The 24,939-nt window shown below is 46.9% G+C and overlaps 1 protein-coding gene across 2 annotated transcripts in view; it reads left to right on the plus strand.

Moving 5' to 3' along the window:
- Positions 1-24,939, plus strand: part of LOC120901816 — a 67,347-nt gene that overhangs the window by 17,528 nt on the left and 24,880 nt on the right. For both annotated transcript variants that reach the window (XM_040310110.1, XM_040310109.1), the window contains exon 3: positions 20,574-20,706. The gene's annotated coding sequence lies outside the window, so the exon portion shown is untranslated. The remainder of the gene's footprint in view (positions 1-20,573; positions 20,707-24,939) is intronic.

Raw genomic sequence — 24,939 nt, forward strand, 5'->3', positions numbered from 1 at the left:
AACAGACATCATTTATCTCTGGCCCAGCCATCTTTCTAATGCATTTCTTGTTTTCACTCTTCTCGTTTGCAGGTCAGTCAGTCAGTCAGTCGTACCCGGCTCCTTCCCTGCACCGAAGTGCTTCGCCCAGCGGACACAACGCCCCGATTGACTTTCTCCGGCGCGAGCAATTTGGGCTTACTGGATTGTAGATCATACACGCCACACTGCCATAGACGCTGGTAGATTGTCTGGGCGAGAAAATTTCGGTATGACCTCGAAACCGGCAAAGCTCACACTCTAAAGGCCCCTGCAGGAAAATTCATCCAATGTTAGTGCTTTTGGTTGGGGATTTTGGTCTGGGAAATGAAACGATCGTCGAGCTAAAGACGTTTCCAGCGATGGGGCGGTGAAATTGCATCATTAATTCATGCCTGATAGGGTTTGTGCACTCCAGAGAAGGACCTAAATCGATGAGAGTCTATCCACAGACCCATAACATACATTGGAAGTTGCAAAAAAAAACACAAACCACATCTTGAAAGAATCGTTTCAAGGCGTGGAAGAAAACATCTCTCACACACCGCAAAGGGAAGTAAAACCCATGTTGACAAGAGATCTTCCGATTGTTCGAGTCAACTTCAATGCTTTTCACCGGTATTGTGTAGTCGGTGTGTAGACTGTTGGCAGTTACCAGGAAATGGAAAAATCGGAAAAGTAACCATTCGGACCCAGAAGTGTTTCGGATCTTTATGTACCTGGGTGGATCATTTTCAATCCGATCTCGGAATGTAGGTTGAGTTGATGTTGGTAGAGGTTTGGTAGGGTTCCTTTTCCAAGTGGAACTTCCAAAATGCTCACTTTTTTTTCCTTCAATGCACTTGAACGGCGTGTGATTTCCCATTTACTTTAAGAGCACTAGAAGCAACTGCTGCTTTACGCCCCGCCAAAGGTTCGTCCCAATTTCCGAGGCAGTGGGCGCGAAAAAAAAAACAAAAACCGACAGACTGTTCAATCCGCCCATAGCCAATTGGAAGAGTCGGTGGATTTGATGCTTTTTAGACGAAACAATTTATGCAATCAGTGCGCGCAGTTTTTGCCCGCCTCTTGCTGGCTTGTGGTTTCTTGTTTTTGTGGCCCCCTTTCCACCGATCCGGTGTTACGACGGGTAGAGATGTTAATAATTACTAAGCAGTTAATTTGAATGCAGTTTCATCTGTTAGCTATCGTGTTTCCTTTTCTTGTCTCTCGTAACTATAAATGTTTAATTGCCCTTTTTCTGCTGTGCGGTGACAGTTTTCTACTTGGGCAGATGAATTATCGTCTCAATTGGAGCTGTTTTTCACCTAATTTATAGTGCGGCTAATGATGTTCGACGGTTTGTTATCTGCTTGCATAACCTGACGGGGTTGGTTGTCTTTTTTTGTCCCTGTGGTTTTGTACCTTATAATCGTGATCGTGGACCTGTAAAAAAAGTGCAACGTGTGCAGCATTACGTTACGGAGCAAACAGCAACTTCAGCGGAAACTATCTTTCTTGACATGTAACACCGTTTGACCCGTTTCTAACTTCCCAAACAACAACAACCCCTTAGCTAAGCGCAAGCTAAATTTGCTTTTTCTGAGATTTCTTTTCCCTTTGAGAAAAAATTGTAAAATGACTGTTGGATTAATTTCCGCCGCACATTAGATGCGCTTGCGCGATCAATCTGTTGGCTGTAGATCTTTGTCACAGTTCTTGGTGATCGTCGTGACATGTCTTGCCGTAACACACGTTTTCCTTTTTGTTTTTTGTGGTGATTGAATATCTCCACTGAGGAAATTGACCATCAAAACAATTGCGTAAAATGCGTCATGTCTTTAGCATGAAATAATAATTGTAACCAAAAGGGTTTCTGGAATGATGTCATCCCACAGCAGCCATGTTTCACTCACATTAATCCGTGCGTACCCAAAACACTTAATTAGCACCGGAAAACGAGCGGAAAATTGAAAACTCTGCACCGTGACACATGTTGTGAAAACATTGGAGACATTCTCCCTCCCCTCGGTGGCTGGAAAGTCGGCCAAACTTTTGCTGTCTGCCATCACTGCGTCAGCTTTTTTTTGGGACAAATTGGCTAAATTGGGCGGCAGAGTGTTAATCCGTGAAGGTCTTTCTTGCTGCCTCGTCGCGGTGCTTTTTCGGGGGGAAAGTATGCTATGCAATTGATGTACGGTAATTATATTATTTTGTAATTTAACATCACAGGGTAGCAGATTGCACACTCCTTGTAGTCTTGCGGTGACAAATTCCCTTATTTTCTTCTGTTTTGTTTTGGTTTGTTTTCGTGTTTTGGAAAGTTTTGGAATTTAAAAAGAAATAACTTCATGCTGGTACCAATATGAGACGAATATTGATTCTGATTGTTAACATCAGTTATCTACCTAGCTACGCCACCAAATCAACTCAAATGAAGCATAATTATAGCCGAGATTGTTCTTTTCTCCCCTCCATATTTCCCAATTCGGTCCCTTTTTTGACCCAAACTCTGATTTTGCTGTTTGCCGAGGGTCCGTTACTTCCGACCGGATGATTCAGGAGGGCCCGTGTTTCGAGCCGGATCGCTGCATATGCAGCTAAATTTAAAACACATCCTTTCCATCTTCCGGGGTGCTTCCGATTGCGACACACACACGCACACAAAACAGTACTGCTTTCTTGCCCATCAGGGAAGGTTTAACTGTCGTTTACCTAAAAATAAACAAATAAATACCGGTGTGTGTGTGTCTGTCTCTGGGTCTCGGTTTCCCGATCGACCTTTTTTCTCATTCCTCTCGTGTCGTTCAATATCCGGTTCGATGAGCATTTGCTCAATCAATGTCCCTCGGTCGGAATGCATGGGGTAGATATAGGGAGATATAGGGAGAAAAAACGGATTCTCTACAGACCGTTGACATACCTGGAACAACACTGTCAGCCAACAAGTAAGGTTTGATCACACTTTATTGCGTGCCCGTTGCACAATACGGGTAGGTGTGAGGATGATGTGTAGTTAATTTTGGCACTTCTTCTTCTTCTTCTTTGGCTCAACAACCGATGTCGGTCAAGGCCTGCCTGTACCCACTTGTGGGCTTGGCTTTCAGTGACTAATTGATTCCCCCCATAGCAGGATAGTCAGTCCTACGTATGGCGGCGCGGTCTATTTGGGGATTGAACCCATGACGAGCATGTTGTTAAGTCGTACGAGTTGACGACTGTACTACGAGACCGGCTGGAATTTTGGCACTACCGTAAGGTAATTGGAAATTTGTTCCTATTCAGTGAGTTTGTCTCTGAGAATGTTCTACTCTGACGCTGCGTGGGAAATGTTACGATCGCGCTGGTCTCCTACACTGTCGGCACGCGTTTGAACCTTCCCCGACAGAATGTGAGGAATTTTAAAGTGAATTAATCCTATCAACGGAAAACCGAGCACCATACGGGTGAGATTATTGTCCACATGGTGTGAGACCGCCACAGGTTTGGAGGTATTTTTTTCAATAATCCAACTAAAAATGTAATTTCAACTTTGTGTCCAAATGACGAACCACAACAACCAAAAGGCTCCGATACGATTTCAACTTTCTAATGCAGCTGCACAAAAGGGTCTTTGCTGCTGCTGCTGCTGCTGCTCAGGAGTCGGGTGGGTCGTCAATTATTTTGGAATTAAAAGATCATTAAACAGCTTCCACCGCACGAAAACACGACCAATGTTCTCTGTTTTCGGGGGCTTTTTCACGTTTTTATTCCTCAAACCCTGCCTGCCACATGTTTTGATGTTTTATAATAATCATAATTGATTGAATTAATTCATAATTATATTCTGGGATGATATTTTTTGCCATGTTAATGATACACAAAGTGAATGTTTTGGTGCTTTTTGTGTTTTTTTACGGACCATGGTGTTGCTTAAAACAATTTCAACGGTTTTTGGCGAGTATTTTTCGTTCATTCTCAACATTAAGAAAAGCCCAATTAGCTTTTGTTTGTAGAAAAATATTTCATCATACATAAGTTTAACTGCCTCATACCTGTATTCCCTGTTCTGCTCTATGAGCTTTACGAGTTTTAGCCTAAACAAACGGACCTTAAATATGCCATTTTATTACTCACATTAAACTGGAAAACAAGAGATTGAGATAGCATTTAATGTTTGCCCTTTTTACCTTACGTAATGAGCTCATTTCTACCTCATCTGTACCATCTTGCATATATTTTTATCTCGCTCCCCGTCGTGATCGCGACCTGTCTTTAGCTGCCACTATCTACATGCATTAACTCCCAAGTACAACATGGAACTCCACTGCAAATGGAACCTCAATACCTTAGCCACGAGCGGATTAATAATATTATTTCTTTAAACCCCTACTCATATCTGTACTTGTTGTAGCTTGTAATGAGTCTCCTCATCTTCTTCTGCAGCTCACCTTTTTGCGTGTATGTAATAAGATGAGCCCCAGTTTTCTTTCCCGCATTACCGATATTATTGTTCGCATGAAAAGATTATTAGTACCGCTCATCAAAATCCGCACTGTAATACGACCCTTTCGACACCTTTTCATCACCACCACACAACACGCTCGGGGAACGGGAATGGGGGATTTTCCACGTCCAGGTCCACGTTTGCATCTGCATCTCCCAGCAAGCGCGGCCGCAGTGGATGAAATAATGATGCAATGAAGCACATGATTGACCGTAATAATGATTGCTGCTGCTGCTTCCAACGCCAGAGATCAACCGCGTCCGTCTGTACATATATGTACAGCCCCTATATGTGTGTGTCTACATATGCAGCAGAGGCGTTTGCAGGAAAATCACATTTGCCGCGTGCTTGATACGCTAGATTACGGACAATTTCGCTTCCGTACTTCGATCCACAGCACAAAAAAAAACCCACACTAGAGGGAGTGTTTCTGCAGAAGAGAAGAGGGAAAATAGGGAGCAAGAAGCACACAAAATTGAATCCATCGATCGATCGGATGGTACACCGTCGCTGAAGAACGTTGGAGAAGTCGGGGGGAAAACTCCGGGAGTTGATTTAAGCTCTGGAGGGTTCGTTTGGCGCTCGCTCCATGAAGCTGCAGTGGCCTGGAACATGCGGTTTTCCACACCGTTTGGTGTGGTTGGGATTTTTGTTTTGCTCACGGGGAGCTAACGGAGGGTTTGTTTCGTTGCAGTTTCATTCGCCACGGGCGCGGTAGCCAGAAGCTATCGTGTTTCTTACGGTTAATTGATCGAAGCGATGAGATTTTAATTAGCATTTGTTTGTGTTTTTTTGCGATCGTTTAAACGTCTTAAGATCTTGACAGCAAGTTTCATGTAATATCTGAGAATTGAAAATGTGTTTTTGTATGCCTTAAAGATGCACTACATTTCAAGGAAATTGTACTCCAAACAAGGCGTTATTCTTCACCAGGTCTATTTGCTTTCCAAGACCCACAAACGTGTCTATCTATTTTTTTTAGATTTTTGTTACTATTTCAACCTCCCACCGCACGAGCTGCCGTTGTGTACCGTTAATCAACCCAACTATCCAGGGTGTAAACAGATTATGAGGTGTGTGCAAATGGACAAACATTCACCGCACCGCGCATAAGAAGACTCGCCGATAGCACATTCTTGCGCCCGAGCACTTGGACTACGAATTGCTCGTGTAGGCGTCCCGGTGACCCGGCACAAACAGACAAATCGCTGTTCGTTAGCACACACTCATCTGTGCATAGCATGCATGCACCTTCACAAATCACTGATAAGAACGCCAAACCCCTTTCCTAAAAAATAAACCTACAATCCACAGAACCAGAGCAAACAGTTCTAGGGCAGACAAACAGTTGTCGTGCGTGCCGGGGTACTTGTGGGTGGGGTTTAGAAAGCGCTAGGAAATGGTCTCCAATTTGAGGGTTTTTGAGCTGGAATGCGTTACACCATTTCCTCTTTTCCACCCGCCTGCGTGTGCGTTGGATGCATATTCTATCTGCACGTTGTTACAATTAATTTAGACCCCGGTGCTGCAGGGACGGCATATCCCTTGACACAGCTGCTGCGTATGCTGCCATAATCGCTTCTGCCTCCACTTCACTCTCTCTCTCTCTCTCTGTAGCGGCATTTCACCACCTTCTCGCCTCGCCTATTCGACTGTAAAGCAAAGGCATTATCGCTGCACTGCACACTGTTGCCAGCCAATAATGAGCCATGTGCGGAACGGTAATGATTCAGCATAGGGGTTGTAATGACCAAGGCGTGAAGCGAAAAGAGCCGCCAAGTTGGCCGGCAGAGTCTCTCGGCCCAGAAGACCAACTGGCGATGTTGGGGATTGGTCTCCGGGCGTCATATCACACCCGGTGCAAACCGCTGTGGCACTCCTGCGGGAAAACGATCAGTAAATTATCATATTAACAAGAGCCGTACATTGCAGCGAACGATACGCCGTAGAGTGTGTGTGTTTGCTAATGGCTGCTACACTGCTTTCCTGGGTGGAGTTGTTGGAGAACGGTTTGTTGTACGCCTTTTGGGTCCAAGATTCTAGGCCATGCGCCCATACGATCGTACGGGCCGCGTAGGTTGGGGAGTTTGGAATGCACTCACCAAGACTTCCTGCTGAGGGGTAGTGTGGTACAGATTTGGAGCATCGTTTTCGCCCGCCAAACCAACACCCTCTTGTGGTGAAAACTTTTTATTTGTTCCTACACACCATAAACCCTGCACTGGAAGGCATGGAAATAACGCGGGAAAAGACCCAGCGAACTCCCAACGGTCACAAAACAAATGAGTACGGCACCGGAGGTGCTCTTTTAATAAGAATTCAACTCCAATGCCCAAGTGTGAGCAGGCGGGATTCCTTCGACCGAGCTCGTCGTCTCAGGGGGAAAATCTGTGCCCGGAACTAAAGGTCCCTTTGAATGTAGGCTATTTATTTTTCGCCCTTTACACGTCTTAGCGTGTAGGAGCAATTGATAGTATTCGTTCAGTCATTCGTTAGCACGATAGCGCGGCAGTGTAGGCGCGAGAACCTCCAGAACTCCTGAATGCTCCAGAAGAGACCGCTCCCTACAACAAAGCACGCTTTTATCTTGCATTCTATCACGGCTGGATGTCGGTTCGCGTATCGGGAGAGTTCCTCTTTGGATGGTTTATCGGTCACATAAGTTCTTCCTGCTACGAGAAGGCTTCCCCTGTTCGTAGAGCTTTGATTAGACATCGGAAGAGCATTTAATAATGGCATGGCAGTTGGTGGACCTGTGTGTACTTTTAATCCACACACTCCAGTGAAGGGATCCGGGTTTCAATTTTCCAGCAAAAAATAGCGCAAACCCCAGCCCTATATAATCATCACCTACTCTGACACGATTAATCATCATCATCATCGTGCACTTTGGCGAGCGCTGCATTGTTGTGCACTAGAAGCAGCGAGAGATCCCGTTTCTTTCCTCTTTTTTGCAGGCCGGATATGAGCGCTCGATCGACATACAGCATACGTGCCGGCCGATAATCGCTGTCCAAGCAAAAATTTATATTCCACGTACGGGTTGGCAAGATGAAAGCATGTTCCCTTTTTGCATGGTGAAGGTGTCCAACCTGCTCCGCTCTGACACGTTCCACGGTTGCACCATTTTGCACCTCTGCATCCACTCACTCCCGGTCGTCGTCGTCATCGTCGTCGTCCCGGCTGAGCCGTTGTTAATTGAACATTATTGATTTGCATCGCTCGCCCGGATCGGTTGGACGCGTCACATCGCGCACGGTTCTGTTCAGCCGTAACTAATGGCCTACCCCGGAGCCTCCGGAATCGTGTAGCGAGAAGCTGATTCACCATCGTCATCCTCTATCTGACTGGCCTTGGCCGTGAATAGATTATTTTACACGTCTCCCTGCCCTTTTTTATTATTTTTCTTCCCATCGTCCCATCCGTTCCATACGTACACGGTAGTCGACGAAAAGGCTCCCTTCGTGATCGGGAAAGAACATCGCGCTATTTTTAGCTACCAAGTGAGAACTTCTATGCTAGAGCGTCCAAGCGTGCTGTTTAACATATTTCGACTACGAAGAGATGATGGAAGATGGATGCATACCGAATCGCTGCATCCAATTCGATCGTTGCCCAGTGGATTCCAACGAGCTGCCCATCATCATGGGATTACGATTGGAGTTCAGAGTTTTTTTAGCAGCGTCATCTCGCTTCAAACCATCTCTTGGGAGCCTCGATGCCAAAGTTGAGCAGGGGAACAAAATCGCTCGAGAAGCGAAACATTCTTACGCCCATCGTTTTGTGAAGGCTGTTTTTTCCCAAGCATAATGATTGTTTCCCATATTCTTAGCATCACCAACTAGGCACTAACTAAGAGTTCACAAGTTGATTTGCAGCAACCTTCCCAGCCTCCCCAGGTAGTGCGAACACGGATGGAAAGGTGTCGCTTTTGGGGTTTGGGTTGGTGTTTTGGTGTCACCGACACCCCACGAAAAGAACGGTGATCTTTGCACGCCCGTTACACGCACTGTGGCGCGGTGGGAGCCACGTCGAGTTGTCATTTATGTGCGACTAAATGGATTAATGTATCTAGCGGCCTTCCAACCGGCCACTACTTCCTGGGTGAGATAATTTCGGGCGGAACCAGCTGCATACCTCTTTTATGTCGCATTATACTGCTGCACGAGCGCGGGTAACGAGCGAGTCCGAGATCAAGATCTTGTGCTGGGGAGGGGAGACTTTGTGTCGCGGCCTAGTTGCGGTTTTTAGTCGGAAGTGTTATCAAGCGCGCGTCTAGCACCGGCGGGGCGTCAGCTTTATTGTTCGTCAACAACTAGCAGTACTGGTTTGTAAAATTATGACCCTCTTTTTTGCGGAAAACCATGGGTTAATTAGATTCCTAGATGTTCTAGTTTATGGCTTACCAAGCTGCCGGTCCGTGCTGCAGTTCCCTTTGGGTTTCGTGTGGTGTGGAAGCGGTCCAGGTGATCGATCGAGCTCTGCCCACCTGAGCGATATCTTGGACAACGACAACCACCATGATAAAGCAGGTGACATTCTCCTCATTCCGAGGGCTTAAAGACTCACCTGTACCGTTGCCGGCCTCTCCTCATTTGCATACCAGTAGGGATGAAAGTCAATCTTGAAGAAAGTATCCACTTCAAGACCACTCAAGAAATGGATAGATTTGTTAATCGAAAATAGTTCGAACAGAGAGATATATTCATGGTGCCGATGGTTTGTTTTCCTCGAACACAAAAACCCCCTTCTTTGAGGCCTCTTGTTCAGGAACGGTGCTTCTGACAGGCAACCCGAGTGGGTTTTCAATCGGTCGTTACAGTTATTGATGTGTTGTGGGTTTAAATTTCATCGGAAAACTGCTTTACATAGGATTCATGTTGGGGGCCTGGAGATGAGCTTACCCGCGCGGGTGAGATTGATTTTGATGACGTTTACACTTCACACCAGATGCTGTAACGGGTTTGATTTAAATATAAATACTTCATTAGCACAACAAGTGGGCCCTTTCGCTCACCGTGTGTCTGTGTGTGTCGGTCAGCAGCTGCAGCTCTTCCAATCCAAAGAGAGCTAATAAGCTCCTTAAGGTACAACATCACGAACGAGCACTGGAATGTCGTTTTGGGGGGTAGGAATAAATTATAATCGGTAAATTGTTTTCTAATCCTCCCAAAAATAGGCAATCGTTTTGTTTTCCCAATATCCAAACATGCAGCATTTACATAATAATATAATGCTTTTCGTAAGATAGGGGTTAAAGCGAGATACCCAAACGGATGTGGCAGTAAACTATTCTATCGAAATAATCAACCCAAATCACAAACTTCCTGTTTCTGAACATCTCCAACTCCAATTCCGAACATCGGCGCGGTGAATCCTCCAATTTTGATCAATTATTTATGTTGCTTGTATGCTTGTTTTGATTGCCGTTTGCCGTTGACCTCGCGTGTTGGACGGCCTAGACGGCCCTTCTTCTACGCAATTAGTTCCACCTCACTAGGGGAAGATGATAAATGCATTGACAAAGGTCCACTTCATAATTCCAGTCTGCAGACGTGCAGCAAGTGAAGTCATACCACCATTCTGGCAATAATAAATACGAAATTATGATTGCCACAGCTCGATCGATCAATTATGGATGCAAAGGTTGACCAGGGTCCAGGGTTTTGATCGATCGCGAACACACCGCCATCGGATTCGGTTTGGTCCGAATCGATCGTTATCGTGTGTCTGATTTGGGGTGGGCGAACGGAGGGCTTTTATTTATAGACGAAATCAATGTCATCGGTGACGTGTACGGGGTGCAGTAAACAGTAACAGTAAACTCCACGCTATCGACAGTTGGCACACCGTTGGAATGCATTCCGTTTATTGATGAGCTTTCGAACGGAGAATGGCGTGAATGTGTGTGTTTGTGTGTTAGATAAGTGCTAAGAGTTTGCTAAGTGGAAAGCCAAAACGGCAACTCATCGGCAAGGCGTAGCTCAAAGTCAGTGTCTGGACCGATTTGGAGCAATTCACTAGTGTAACCACTAGCGCTAGTAAAAGAAAAACAATCTAAAGGTTTAAAAACGCTGCAAGGGGGTAAAACGCTCATAAGTGTAAAATGTAATAGCCGTTGAGTGTAAACCGATTGAGCAGAAACAGTTAGCTATCGACGGTGTTGGTCGTGATAGCGGGCCCGCGAAATTGTTCTCGCGGTTAGTACCAGCCGTTACCGTTTTGGCGTTCGTCGGCGGATGTAGGAAAACGCACACACGCTTTCAATCAACAGCGCAGTGCGATAAAACCCGCAAACCACACACTTTAAGTGCACGATTAATAGCTTCACGAGAAGTAACCGCAAGTGGAAGAAAAACAGGCTCTAAAATCGAGAAAATCTAACCAACTAACTGCATTATTCTGAACGCTAAAGTGTCTCATTCTGGTCCACCATAAAGGGGGGGGGGGAATATTACCACAGGGGAGCAAACAATGGAGGTGGCGAGATTTGACGCACCCCAACCGTAACAACAACTCAGGTGCCAGGTAGCTCTGGCAGCTCCAAAATGCGCCCGGTAATTCGTTAATATGTGCTGTTATTCTTTTCTTCACTTGCGTGATTCCTTTCAACAGCCCTGTCCGATAACCATCTGTGGTCGGTTTTTGGGAAACATTTAAGGGGTACAGTTATCTCTCCGCATCGCCCTGCTATGATCGATTGGTTTGCGATCGATCGGAATGCTTTGATAGGTGAGAGGCTTCAGAGATATACACACTTCAACAGAGGGGGGAAAAGAAACATGCCACACAAAACATGGCCATCGAGAGAACGGGGCTCTAATTGATTGCAGGCCCCATTGTGGGTTAAGATGAATCGTGAGAAGAGACTGTGGCCACCGTAACAGATGAAAAAGTGACGGATTGCAATTGATTGTTTGGTGTGCTGGTTGGTATAGTGTGTTTGGAAAATAGGTTGCGTCACTAGTGCACTAGTCTTGAGAGTTTTTGTTCGCAAAATACCTTGATGAAGTATAAGAACACGCTTTTTCTGCGTTAGAGACTGCAGGCTGTCGCTGTAGGAAATAATTGTTTAATTCCTCCTGCTGTGTGGGATGGATTTATCGGATCGATGGTGACGATTCCATCTGTCCTTCTAGTTCTCGATCACAAATGCAAATCCCCATGGTGCTGGTGTGATCTAAAAATGGTCTCATGCTCTTAGTGATGATGTACGATTTGACGCGTAATGAACTGCCAGGGGTGGTTTGATACGTTGGTGGTTCCAAATATCCCAATGGCGCCGACGTTCACACTCCGATTGGCTGTTCAAGGAGCTGGAGAGATGAAATGTGTGATTTACGCGAGTGGGAAATGGAGATTTAATCCAGTAGCAGGCTCTTACGACTTCATTTGCCCACCTTAAAGACCTCCTTTTTTGCTGCCGCCAATTAAACGCCTGTCGCTACCACTGTTCGATCACCTTGACACGAGGAATTAATTTGTACAGGGATTTACATTTTTAAGAAAACCGTTTACAGGCCTAGACAGCTTCTTTGCTATTTCAGATCACAGCTAGAAGATAACTGTCAGCTCGGCTACATTTTGTGCTGGAGGACGAAACGAAACGATCAATCTGGTGTGAAATTCGAAACACTTTGTTTGTGTCAAAAGGTCGTTTACTAACAAGGTGCTAACAAGATCGTCTACCCAGTGTCACTTGTAGTATGATCGCTTCCTAGCAGCACATCTTCAGACGCGGTGCCATTTGCCGAAATGTAAAACAGTGCGCCACAAACCACTTCCGTACTCGATCTCGCGGCCTTCGCGATGATCCACTTCAATGGCACACGCTTGATCGCATTTCGGATGCCACTTTACTCCACTTTCGAAATTCGAACTCAATCATGGTCAAGGTGTGTTGCTGCCTCGGCAGCGGTGGTGGTGGTGGTCCACAAATGCACAACACAACCACTAGGCAAACAGAAGAAAGAAAAAAACGCTAACAACTGGCCATTGAACTGACGCGCGGGTGCTGGTGGGCGCCTTTACCCAACCATATCCGTTCGATATAGTATACTGAATACCGATGCGGGCGCGGGTTTATAGTGGCACCTTCTCGTAACTCAGTCAAGTTCAGCAACGATCATGCGCATCATCGCACACAGCGCCATAAAGAGCACCCCTCCCCCTGAAAGAATGGATCGGGGTGAGCTAGTTTTCGCCCAACTCACCCATCGTGGTTTGTTTGATTTGTTTGTTTAGGTACGATCAACTGATCTTCTCGATACGGGCCTGATCGTACCATCCCAGCACCCCGATGTGTAGTGCGCGCGGGTGTCGAATGAATTGGGTTAGGTTTAATGCTTAGTTAGTTTGGTTTCCGTTTCGTTTCCGAAGTTGCGCTTCCGATTTGCTTCCAGTTGGATCTTGCACCTCCATTAGGTGCGCAGTGCATGAGAAGCAATCTATCTTTACCGCACGGGGAAATGAAGTTTCTTGTGTTGGGCGAAAGTTGAACGAATTGTGTGTAATTCACTGACACATTTGTTTGTCTATTGTGTGTGCATTTCCCTCCGTTTTGGGAAGTATGATGTGCTGTGTAGCGAATGAAGCGAGCGCGTTCGGTGATCAATCGGTAGCATTAATCCTGGTCACGGCACCAGACATTATTCGCTTCAATAACGACGTTCTCAAGCCATCAGCAAACAGCGCTTGATTCTCGATAATTAGTTAAGTACCTTCGAACGTACATGGTCGTCGTAAGGTCTCATTGGTTTGGCCACTTTCCAATAAACTCCCTCCCAGTCAGGTGTTGCAGCTCCCGCTGGGAGAAAACGTGTCTTTCACACCAATCATTCCCCGACTTGCGACTAATTTCAACGCACGCACTCACCTTCGTACAATGTTAGCTCATTGGCAGCTAAGTTGTCACCGTGAAGTTTTGCTATGTATCTATTCTTTCACCCGAGCACTCGCAACTTCCGCTCTTTCACCCGACACGGGAGAAGCGTTTGCTGGCGCGCATCATCTTCACTCCCCTCCGTTACCCACGACCTTACACTTGTCCGCATATCCGCATTTTGACGCCGTTCACATCCGCAATTGTACGCCCGATTGTACGCTAATGGAGAGCACTACAAGATGCACAAACCGAATGTGCGGCGCACGCTGCGAAAGTGGTAGTCTGTCATTGAGTCTCGGTCTCTTGCCGAGGGTACCCCTGCGAGTGGAAGCTCCTCTCGTTCAATGGAGAAGAGCTGTGGTGCTCCGAAAACCAATTAATCTTTACCGTGATTGAGCTGGCGATCGGATGCGGTCGTTTGGTGTGTGTTTTTCGGAGATTGAAGCGCAGTAGACGACGAACCCTACGAGCCTACTTAATGGTGCGCAATCTGCCTACGGATGACCCTCATTACGGGGATCCGTATGCATGGAAGTGTCCGCCGAAGAGCGGATGTGTTAATTGGACAGCCATAACCATTTGTTGGGCCAGCCTTATTTCATCCCCTCCGGTCCTATCCCTCGGATAATAAAAGATGAGATTTGCCTCCGCGCGCAGGGAGTCCTTGATTGAAGTTTTCTCCTGAAAAGTAACGAAGGTTGCGTTTGTGTGTTCAAATGTCTGCTCATTTGGTTCATGTGTAATGTTGCCTAACTGCACGTACCGTTGAGTTTTCAGAAATCATTACATGACACTGTCTTCACAGGCACATCGTGTTCTAGAATGCATGAAAAACGGTACCACTGCGTATGATCTGAACCTAGACGATCTTTCCTTACCTGTCATTGCGGGCAGGTCCACTAGACTATTTCGAGCGGTGGTTCTTGTTAATGTACCCGCAGGCCACCAACACTCCAGTGTCCAGATAAGCCCTAGATTGCGCAATCGACGCTCTTCCTCCGCGCTTCGAAAGAAAGCACACTCAATTCGGGCAATTAAGGAAGTGGACATAACTGTCCACTGGTCGTTTGTTTCCCCCCCGTTTTTCCGCCTTGTGTGACACGGCACGATGCAGGAAGCTCGCGCTGCGTCGGTAGAAATTATGAGCCCCAAAATAATAATTATTCGCTATTACCTGGTACCGGAGAAATGGATGTCCCAAAGGCAGCGTCAACGCAAAACGTTTTATTTTTATTGCTAACGGTGGCTTTGAGGTTTTTTCCTCTCTTGTTGGGGTCTTGCTGTAGGCCTCATCATAGTTCTGTCAATGGTTTTTTTGGGGGAAAATTTATTTGATTAAAGTTTACGTGTGCCCTTTTTTGCCTGTTGGAAGCCATCTGAGGTTTAAACATGACGTTCAACGCAAGGTTCATCTCAATTTCTGGGGTTTTTTTGTGTGGTTAGCCTGCTTGGCTACTCTAATGCGACGGGTGATGATTATTTCCGCCCGGTACCCTTCCCGTTACTTGGTTTAGGAGGTTGATAATGATGGAGCGCTGTTGGTCGCGTTAAGTGGCATTTGTCCTCCGCGAAAGTTGCTGCAGTGATGTGATGTTGTTCAGTATCTGCAAGACATTGCAGCAAGCCATGTTTCGTCCGCGCATCACCATCATCATCAGTGTTATGTGTAATGTGGTAAAAAATGACAAACATGAGTCTCATTGTCGACCACTACTTTCGCTGGTCGCTTAGTCGCTTGGTACTTAATGACTTAATCGATCGGGACGGGTTTATTTGTGCGGTTTTTCGAGGAGAGTTTTCGTTTCACACAGAATAGAAATTGTGTTACAAGATATGTACAACATCATTCAACTTTAGTACAAGGAAAATTCCACATGCCTTCACACGAACAGACAGAATTTCTCTGACTACCCCTGGCTAGCCTCTGCGGTATGTCAAACCATTTTATCGACCATCCCCAATGTTCCTAGTGCAAACGTTACACTTCACCGAGACAATCGAAAGTGACAGAGCTTTGTGCCTCGTAAACCAACCGCGCGCCATACAATCTTGCAACTGCGTACGATTTAGAGGCTATCAAATGGACGACTTCAAACGACACGATGCGTACCCAACAATGTTTCATCGATTGATGATGTTCACGGCAAGACGTATCGACGCTGCCATCCCCTTCACTTGTTGCCACGGGGTTGGACGTAAACATGTCGTTTCTTTCTGGGTTAATTCCACCAGTGTGCACAGATCAAGTTTCACCTTTTTTCCGAGGGCGACACGTATGTGAGCGCTCCGGCCAAAACGAAGGCGCCACCGGTAGTAACTTTCGTCTGAAGTCCAAGTGATAGACGTCGGTAACACAAGAAGGCTCTCGCTCTCTCTCTCTCTCTCTCTCTCTGGCTCTCTCGCTCTCGCTCTGTCTCTATTCTTGGAGAGGGCTTTTTCGGAAGCAGAAAAAAGTGGATTATTCCTTAATTGGAGCAGGCATTGGTTGGTGACCTACTGTTGCTGGTTTTGCCGATTTTGTTGGTGGGTTGCGTGGCAGTTTCAGCGCTTCTATGGGTCGCCCTTTTCGAGAGTAGCATAAGGTCGGCCAGCGTAGGATGTTGAGAGTTTTGCTGCACAGACGATTCTATTCTGTCCCTTGTGGCTTGAACGTGACTGCATCCGTGGGTGCATAGGGCATAATCAAACAAGTTTGCGATGACGTGATGGCTGGCAGGCGTGATAGCTGACAGAGAGGTGATGTCAGAGGGTGGATATTTTAAGGAGTTTCATAACGTTCGCCGTTATAATGACTTCCAAGATCACTCCATTATTTTACGAAGATGAATGAATTCTTCTTTCCATCCTCAAAGAGGACACCTCCGACGGACCGTGCAGAGGTACACATTCAATATTGACTTATTTGAATAACTGCTCGCAAAGTATGTTGACAAGCCCTCTCTTTTGTCACGATTTGTATTTGAAATTGCAATAGAGAGGGGAAGAGAAAGAAAATACTAATATACTGCCGACCAATCATTAAGCTCATAAATATACATGCCACGATGCACGATGCTGCCATCTTCGCAAGAATCGCACATTGTTGCAATAACACAAATCATCGCCCCTCGACGATCTTCCCACAATCATTACTGTCCGCCAGTGGTGCTTCGCATCTTCCTTCCTTTTGCAGCAACCAGCAGCAGCAGCAGCAGCAGCAGCACTGCGTTTAATCACACCTTTCACCCAACCCGATCATTATCGTCTTGTTGTGCGTAAAGTTTTCACTTTCCGGAATCTGCCACACCACTCCCGGCCCCCCGGTGGCGAACTGCCCATCCCCATTTCTCCCCCAACCCAACGGTTGTGTTCCGCAAATCAAAGCGCGGTCGGTGACGGAATTGGTTGATCGCCCAAATATCAGTCGCCCGAATGCCGCCACCCATTTTTCATAACCCATAAATTACCGGTACATAATTTCATCAAACTGAGCGCTCCTCACGGTGGGTGGGAGTGGGAAGGGAGGGGAGTTATTTATTCGTCATTTTGCACAGCCAGGCTGTAGAAGGTGAGCAGTAAGGAGGTGGTGCTTACATTCCAACGCGTTTTGCGCGACGAAGCCAATCTCATGCAGGTTTATTGTTTTTTTTCTGCTTCTCTTTTCCTTGCTTTTTGCGATTCCCTCCGGTCGCTGTTGTTAACCCGATGATGTATGATTTTCTTCGCAGCGGCGGGTTCGTTGTTTTTGCTGTCGCTGAAGTCATCACGGCACGGCGCTATATCGTCATTCAAGCGCGCGGTGTAGAGATGTCTCATTAGACCAGGCGACGGGGCAGCATGCCGCATGCATGCCGAAAACCTGAAAGGCCCTAATGTCGAAGGCATCAGCATCATCTTTGTCTCATCTTTATTCAGGGCAGGAGAGGAGAAACGCACACACGAGCAGCAACAACCACCGCGTTCCTTCATAGTTAATGAATATCCCAACAGTCTCTTATGCGCTCGGTCTCTCTCTCTCTCTAGAGGCACAGTACGCAAACAGTGTCTATGTGTGTTTGCCTTCTTCCCTTTTTATTAGCTACCACCTGGAGGAGTGCGAAAGGGTCGAACCCCGGTGCATGCTGGCCGTGCTGTTTGCCTGTCGACGGCATTGATGAACACATTAGAAATGATTATGAAGTTATTCAAACGCGACCTGCACCGTCTGGACGTGTCGTGAATTGTGACGGGACGTCTGACGTCCGGCGGCACTTTGCAACTGGGTGGTGATGGGCCGTGGGTTTGTTTGTGCCGGCTTGAGTTGTTTTTCCCTTCGGCTATGTTTACTTCAATCCCAGGGAGTGTGTGTGTGTGTCTTCCATTGAAATATTGTGAAAATATTTTGCAAGCAATGCGACGATTAAGTGACCCAAGGAGGGAGAGTTTGAGGATTGGAAGGAAAGGGGACAAGCTCAACGAAAGCATTGCCTTTTATGCCTCCCTGCTTGCCGTTTGCTCGCTGCCTGCTCGCCATGTCGACTTCCGATTGAAAAGCAATCACTCAAGGGAAAAAAAGGTTCGAGACCACTTTCGCCTGAGCGGTTCGAGTCGCTGGCCGCTCCTCCTTAAGTGATATTACCGTGGGTTGCTACACATTTACATAATCTCTACTAGCTCCAGAAGCATGATTGATCGAACCCGTGCCGTCGCACCGGAAGCAATATCTATTTGGTAGCCGCCCCGCGTGTTTGCCTTTGCGTGTTGCGTGAGCTTAAGATGAAGCTTGTTACGCTCTGCCCGCTGGAAAGGACCGGGAGGACCCGTTTAGCAATCAACGACACCGGACCACACCCGGTCAGCGCGCTTATCGTAGAGCGAAATTATGATTTTCTTTACCCACTCTGGCCACAACCACCTAGTTTGTTGCCGAGAGACCGGTCGCGGTAGAAGGCACCCGGCCCGGCCAGTCCACCAGAGCTTAGGGCGGCTTTTTATTCTTTGAAGACCACCGGCGATGCTTGAAGAGTGACGTTTCATTACCGCTTCCGTGATCCAGCGCACCTGTTTATGCGCCCCGGCCATGGGCGTCGTTCTCGCCACTAACGTTACATTTGCACAAAATTGCAAATGAAGGCGAGCGAGCCGCCCCGACGCCGCCCTTTTAATCGTGCGGCAGGTCCGCCTCGAAACCGCGCCACCGCAGCTCGTGATGCTTTGCTGAAAACTTTGTTGTTCCCATTTGCTAATGTTTGTCGAACGTCGTCGGCGGCGGCATTGTTAAAAGCAGATGCCCATTACATACCTTCTTCGCTGCCCGCCTAGGCCGGTCACATTCTCTGTATCGGTTGCTGTACTGCGAAACTATGCTAAACGTGCACGATGTGCTGCGAGCGAACCATCTTCGCTGGAGCCACTTAAAAACAATAGAAACATCCCGGTGTTGGTGATGGTGAATGAACAACATAAAAAGCTCTCACCATTTTGCCTGCACCATTTAATTCACCAACAACACCCGTCGGTGGTTCGATTTCCGCCCAACGCCAAACACCGGTGGCCAATATTTATGCTTATGTTTGGAGCTGGGGCTGTTTGCACTGGCTTAAAGCAACTCTATTCGGAGGGAAATTTTACCTACGCCCCGTACGAAGTTTCAATTCCCATTGTTTGCTCACACGGAAGTGCGCCGAACGGGTATGTGTGTGCGAGGGTTCGTCGCTTGCCGATCGCACAAATCTTTCGTACCGATCGCGCTAGATTTTTGCTGCCAGTGGGATCGTTTCGCGCTGCCGTCATCACTTTCGTTGAAGAAGACCCGGCGAAAGCGAGACAAGAGACGCCGATCGTCACCACTAAGTGGACCGATCATGGCTAATGAAGAGGTGATTCCGAACGATTCCTCCTCAACTGTAGCCGCTTTGCATCGCGCGCTGGGAGACGGCTTGATGGCAGATGGCGTCACAGCCATCTCTGTGTGCCAAATTGTGCTTCGCTGGTGTGCTTTTATTTTTAGGTCGGGATTTGTAGCTGATTGATGCTGAGCGCAGCTGGCCCGCTGACGGTTAGAAAGTGAGCTTTGCTGTGTGAATTGTGTTGCGGTTCACTCCATACCTAAAAGAAGTGTGCCTTTTTTTTTGGGGTCCACTTCATAAAGCTATCGTTTAAATAGGCTAAAAACATTTACCTCTGCTCGCTCTGTGTTAATCAATCCGAAGCAAAGGTGAACGGTATTCGAGCACCTCTCGATGAGAAGGTGTCTTTTACATAACGTCCAGAATCGATTTTACTGCCCAACCAGCGCGGTCAGCAATCGCTTTAACCTTAACCGGCTATCAATTGCAGTTGTAAGCGATGCATTTTACGACCGATGCCAGCGCCGCGCGATAGGCAAATAAAGTTTCGCATCGAATCACATGCCGACAACTTATGGCAGTTGGATGGACCGCCTGTCGAGCTCCAAATTTCAACATGGGCTAATCTGCCGCCGCACACGAATTTCTGGGTCCTCACGTATGCCCTACTGCCCCGTAGCCCCTGTGCGTTCCCATCGTTAATCATCCGATCCGAACGGCCGCGGCGGTGGTGAAGAACGTGGCCTCCGACCTGCTTAAGCGGCGTGTCGTCGTCGTTCCGAGCAGCGGCAGCCGCTTACGCAACGAAACCGTTCAAACGAAAGCGAAACACTAACCGCGGTGGTCAAGCTCGATTTGATTACGCCGCTGGCGTGGAAAGGGGGAGCAGCAGCCCAGGTTAGGAAACTGTGCACTCGCAGCCGCTGTAACGGATCTGCCAGCCGAACTGGTTCTGGCTTCCCTTTTACAGCGAGCGCTGCCTAAGCAAGCAATGTGTAGGGCGAAACGTAACGCGTAAGTTCCTCTGGAACTCTGGCTCGTTGCCAACTTGGGCCACTAAACCGGGCGTCTAATGAAAAGCGAATTCGTCTAGGTTGGCTGGTGACAGTGGTGGCACGCAAAACAACACACTCACCACGACCTGCAAAAGCCCTCGTTCGTGGCGATGTTTCGTGTAAGTGCAGCGCGTGCAAGAAAAACCGGGGCCACATGATTGCGCATAATGGGCAGTTTGTTTATCTGCGCGCGAGGTTGCTGCGGCGTGTCGCGTGCACTGTTGGCGGGACCCGTGGTTGCAGCATCAGCATCGGTGGTTCATCTTCTCCAGCCTCCATCAACTTGTCACCGGCAAATTGTTGTACTAATTTAGTGTGCGTTTTTTTTGCTTTTCTCGCTTTAGGACACTGCAGTGATTGCATCACCGAAAGAGGGTCGTGTGACACCCAGCCGGAGCAGTCTGCGGTGAAGGCAAACAGCACCGCGCAGCGCATGTATGGAGCAACACTTTTCGTGCGGATCCGGATAGTATGAATGTAAGTGGTTGTGTTTTGGAGCGATATTTTATTATTTTACTTCTAGCAGCGACTTCTAAGCGACTAACCTCAGAGTAGTCATCCATCTAAATCCTAAAGTGCATTACAAGCAGACTCATGCAACTCACGTGCATCGCCTAAAATGGTCCCGTCAGCTTTGAAGTGACACCGCACGAGCATGACGGCTTAAACCACCCACCTACCCCATTACCCAGCGGGAATAGGGCTAGCACGGCTGTCTGCCCGACAGGATAATTGAAATGTTTAGTAAGAACAGAGATAGCGCTTTAATGGAAGGTGGCCGCGCACCGACGCCTACACCATTGGCTTTGGCAAAAACGGCACCCTGCTCTGGCGGTCTAAGTTACGGCCGAAGTTGCAGGTAGCAGCAAGCAACATACAAACGGGTCAAAGGCTCAAAATCCTTCCTTAGACAGCTCCGTTTGCCTTGTTTTATAGTGTCTGCCGGTGGTTTTCGAAGTTCGTCTCGGGGACGCCGTGGTGCGATAATCGGATCCTCGGGGGTCCATGTCTAGGGTCTACCAGTGTGAGCGAGAAATAAATTGTCCATTAGGAAGTTACTTATCGGAATTGGAGGTACATTATCGAGGCGGGCGGGCGTACAGTTTTCTTCCCTTTCCGATCACGTTCCCGTATGCGACGTGCCGGACGATGTGTTAGAATTCCTCGAAGCGATAATGTACCCTCGAAACGAATATCTCTCAAAAGATATCCCTTGGGTTCTTGGGCGGTGTATTGGAATGTAGCACGAACGCACACTGATTGATCTTTTACTGTCTCAATTGTGTTCTATGCATTTTCCACTCGTTGGAAACGGTTTTAAATACCACCGGGCGAAATATCTTGTCCGTAGAGAACATAACATCTGAGGCACGTTTTGTGGTGACGGCGAGGAGTGGTAAGTTTTCCGAAACACAAGGCGATTAATATTCATGCGAACAAACATAAGACCCGCCAGCGAGCTTGTTTACAACACCACCGCAACCCCGACAATGCCGCACGATGTTTAACATACATTCCTCGATCATGCTCGCACACCACCGCCCTCGCTAACTCCCAAAAGCACCCCACAGCACTGGCAAACACACACAAATCAGTGTATGTTTGTCTATTTAAGTTTGTCCTGTTTCGAAACACGCTGCACCGGACCAGAAAGGGGGTGGTTGAATGCTTGCGTCACCTTCCTCCGCGCTACGTACTGTCAGATGGTACGGTGCAGACATGCACTCGGCTTTACGGTTGGAATTTAATCGCATTTTTTCGAATGACAATATCTCAGCCCTAGCGCTGTGTGGAACTGTCTGTTTCCTTTCCTGTCAGCCGTTGGGAAGAGGGCCTACAGAGGTACAGACTTTTCGGGCCCCGGTGTTCATTCTATGGCCTTTATGTTCTGATCTCATCAGGTGTCCGACCAGCCTGAACCGGTCTGCCTTGTGAAGGTGAACATTCGATGTCGATTAATAAAGAAACCAAGAATGCAATACGCGGTTTGCAGTATGCTGTTGCTACACGTGTGCGGTTCGAGCCAAAATCAATCAATTTTCCGTTCAGCGAAGAGAGCATTAGAACGTCTTGAAAGAGTTCAACTGTTCGGTATTTGGAAAAATGAATCAAAAATGAATTGATAATTAACAAAAAATCAATAAAAAAATAAATGATTATTACCTTTTACCTTTTATACCGTTAAAAGGGGTACGCATGAAGCATTTCCCTCATTTCAATCCTGCACTATGGTTATTAAATTGTGTGAGAATCATTCCCTTTTTGTTCTGTTCTCGCGGTGCAATAAATTGATCGTAAAGATTTGCTGCCTTTTTTACTACATGGATCAATAAAAGAATACTACCACTTCAATAGTAAAACAAAAACCTCCCAAAACAACAATGGAACACTATCATAACCGTGCACGTTTATCGCTTGTTAATGCATTATGCTTTGCATAATTATCAAACACCACCTTCTTCCACTTTCTTTCTCCACCATCTACACGTGCGCAAGACATGACAAGACAAGTGTCTTCCCGGGACGCGTGCACCAACCGCGTGCTTGCTGCTTTGGTTGGAAATTAATTTGGCATTTAATTTTTCATGAGCTCATGAATGATTCAACCTCCGATGGGGTAGTACGCACTCCCACCGCACCGGGGGTTTGCGCTTTTGCGTGAGTTTAATTTCTTTTTGCGCCTAAATGCTCATCATTTAAAAGGCAGGCTGATAGCGTGTGAGGATGGTGATCGTCACCTCATTTTTTAGGTTCTTTTTAAGAGTGGAGTTTACGTCCCTTTAAACAACGCCCAATTGGGTTACGAAAAGCGATGAACATTTATGTTATTTTCTCTTAGTCTTGTAGTACAGCTTGAAGTAACGCACAAAACGATGTCACATTCGGGAGATCGTTCAACACGCACTCTGTCTGTCAACGGTGTCTTCATGTTTTTTTTCGCAGTTTTCATTTTGGCTACGTACCGTCATGCGACACTGCCCAACTGACCAAGTTTCCCACCGTTTACGTGCTCGGGCGAGTGTAACGCCCGGTGTAATGGGGCACCGGAACGCCAAGGCAGTACCAGCGGCAAAAGAGAGAAAAATCAGGGCCCACCAAAAAAGACAGTAAGGCCATGGTGATGATTAAAAATGAAAAAAAAGATGGTGCACACGATGTGTGCGCATAAATCGTTTACTGCCTTGCGCTCATTGCGGCGACGCGGTCAGGTTCACAGAGCCGCCGCTGTACATGCTTCCAGTAAAGCACACGCAAGTTAAAGGTCACCTGGGGGGGACAATATATTTTGCAACCACCCTAGGGCCCCCTTGTGATGAGCTGTGAGCTGGACTGTGATAAACATCTAATGTTGCTCTGTTTTTTTTTTCTGGAGCAGATTGATTTGTTGCAACGCTGTACTTGTGGTGCAATTTATTCTTGTGAAATATTGACTACCTTTTGTGGGAAAGTTCGACCCAAAAGAAATAAACATATTCAACGGCTCCATACGACACTGTAGCGGGACTCATATTTGTGCTTCCAGCGACCAACGAAACCCGTAAAAACAAAAAACCGGATGCTTTTAATGTGATGTTCCGAACATGATCCTACCTTTGCTGGGGAGAACTCGGAAGAGGATCCTCTCGCCGGTGCAACAACAGATGACAACCGTGGCTCAAGCAACAGAAAGGCAAACAACAACAAAAAAAACACACACACAAAAGTGAAATCAAAACAGATCCAATTTGAGGCGCACAAATGAAAAAAAATGGCCAAGTGGTGCAATTTTCTGCTTGTAAAAAATATGATTCAACATCCTTTTCCTTGAAGTTCCCATGCTTTTGGAGAGATTGGACATTGAGACAGGGCTGTATTTTTTTTATTGAAATCCTCATATAAGGATGCTTCCACGAGATTTTCTTGCCTGCTGACTTCAGTGGGGAAGCCAGATTGCTCTTTTTTTTTTTGCTGTGTGTTCTGCACAGTGAAGCTGCCACCATTCACATATCGCACCATCTGGACCGGATGGAGGGTAGCCTTTCGGGGATGTAAACCATGGCGACGGCCACTTTTGCGTCGACCCGTTTCGCAAACCGACGGAAGCGAAATAAGATGTGGATAATTAATAAAAGAAGCCAAAAGGCCCAAAACGGTTGCTGGCCCGTTTTTGTGCTTCTTCTTTTTTGCTATTTAAACGGTTATGGATCGCTTATGGATCTACTGCGCAAAGGGTGGTGTTTGCACCGTTTTCTTATGATTGAAATTGCATGCTCGGTTGGGCGGTGCTGCTGTTCCAGTTTTGCAGTACTCACCCAAACAAAACCATCCCATCGCGGGTTTTTTTTAATTTTTTGTAGGACGGATTCTTCTCGCAAGAGAAACCCGCTCCCGCAAGCAAATAAAATAATAGACACTGGTTGGTGCAAACACAACCAAAACACACACGAAAAAAACCTCTCGGAGGAAGTTTGCAAAACCGTTCCCTAAAAGCTCATAACGCACCCGAGAGAGAGGGTAAACACCCGGTCTGTAGTGAAGAAAAAAAAAGACAGCAAAGACCCAAAAGTGCTTTGTTCCGCAAAACGAGAGTGAAATACAAGGGTGAGAAAACGGAAGCACTAATGGAGCACGTTAAGAGGGAGAGCACAACGTAAAGTCTGAAGAAAGGCTTTGGATTAAACCAACCGTGCAGAATTGGATCGTGCTTTTGTTGGTGAGTGCGATCAGTTT

This window comes from Anopheles arabiensis, chromosome 3 (genome assembly GCF_016920715.1).
Source record: "Anopheles arabiensis isolate DONGOLA chromosome 3, AaraD3, whole genome shotgun sequence".
NCBI lineage: Eukaryota > Metazoa > Arthropoda > Insecta > Diptera > Culicidae > Anopheles > Anopheles arabiensis.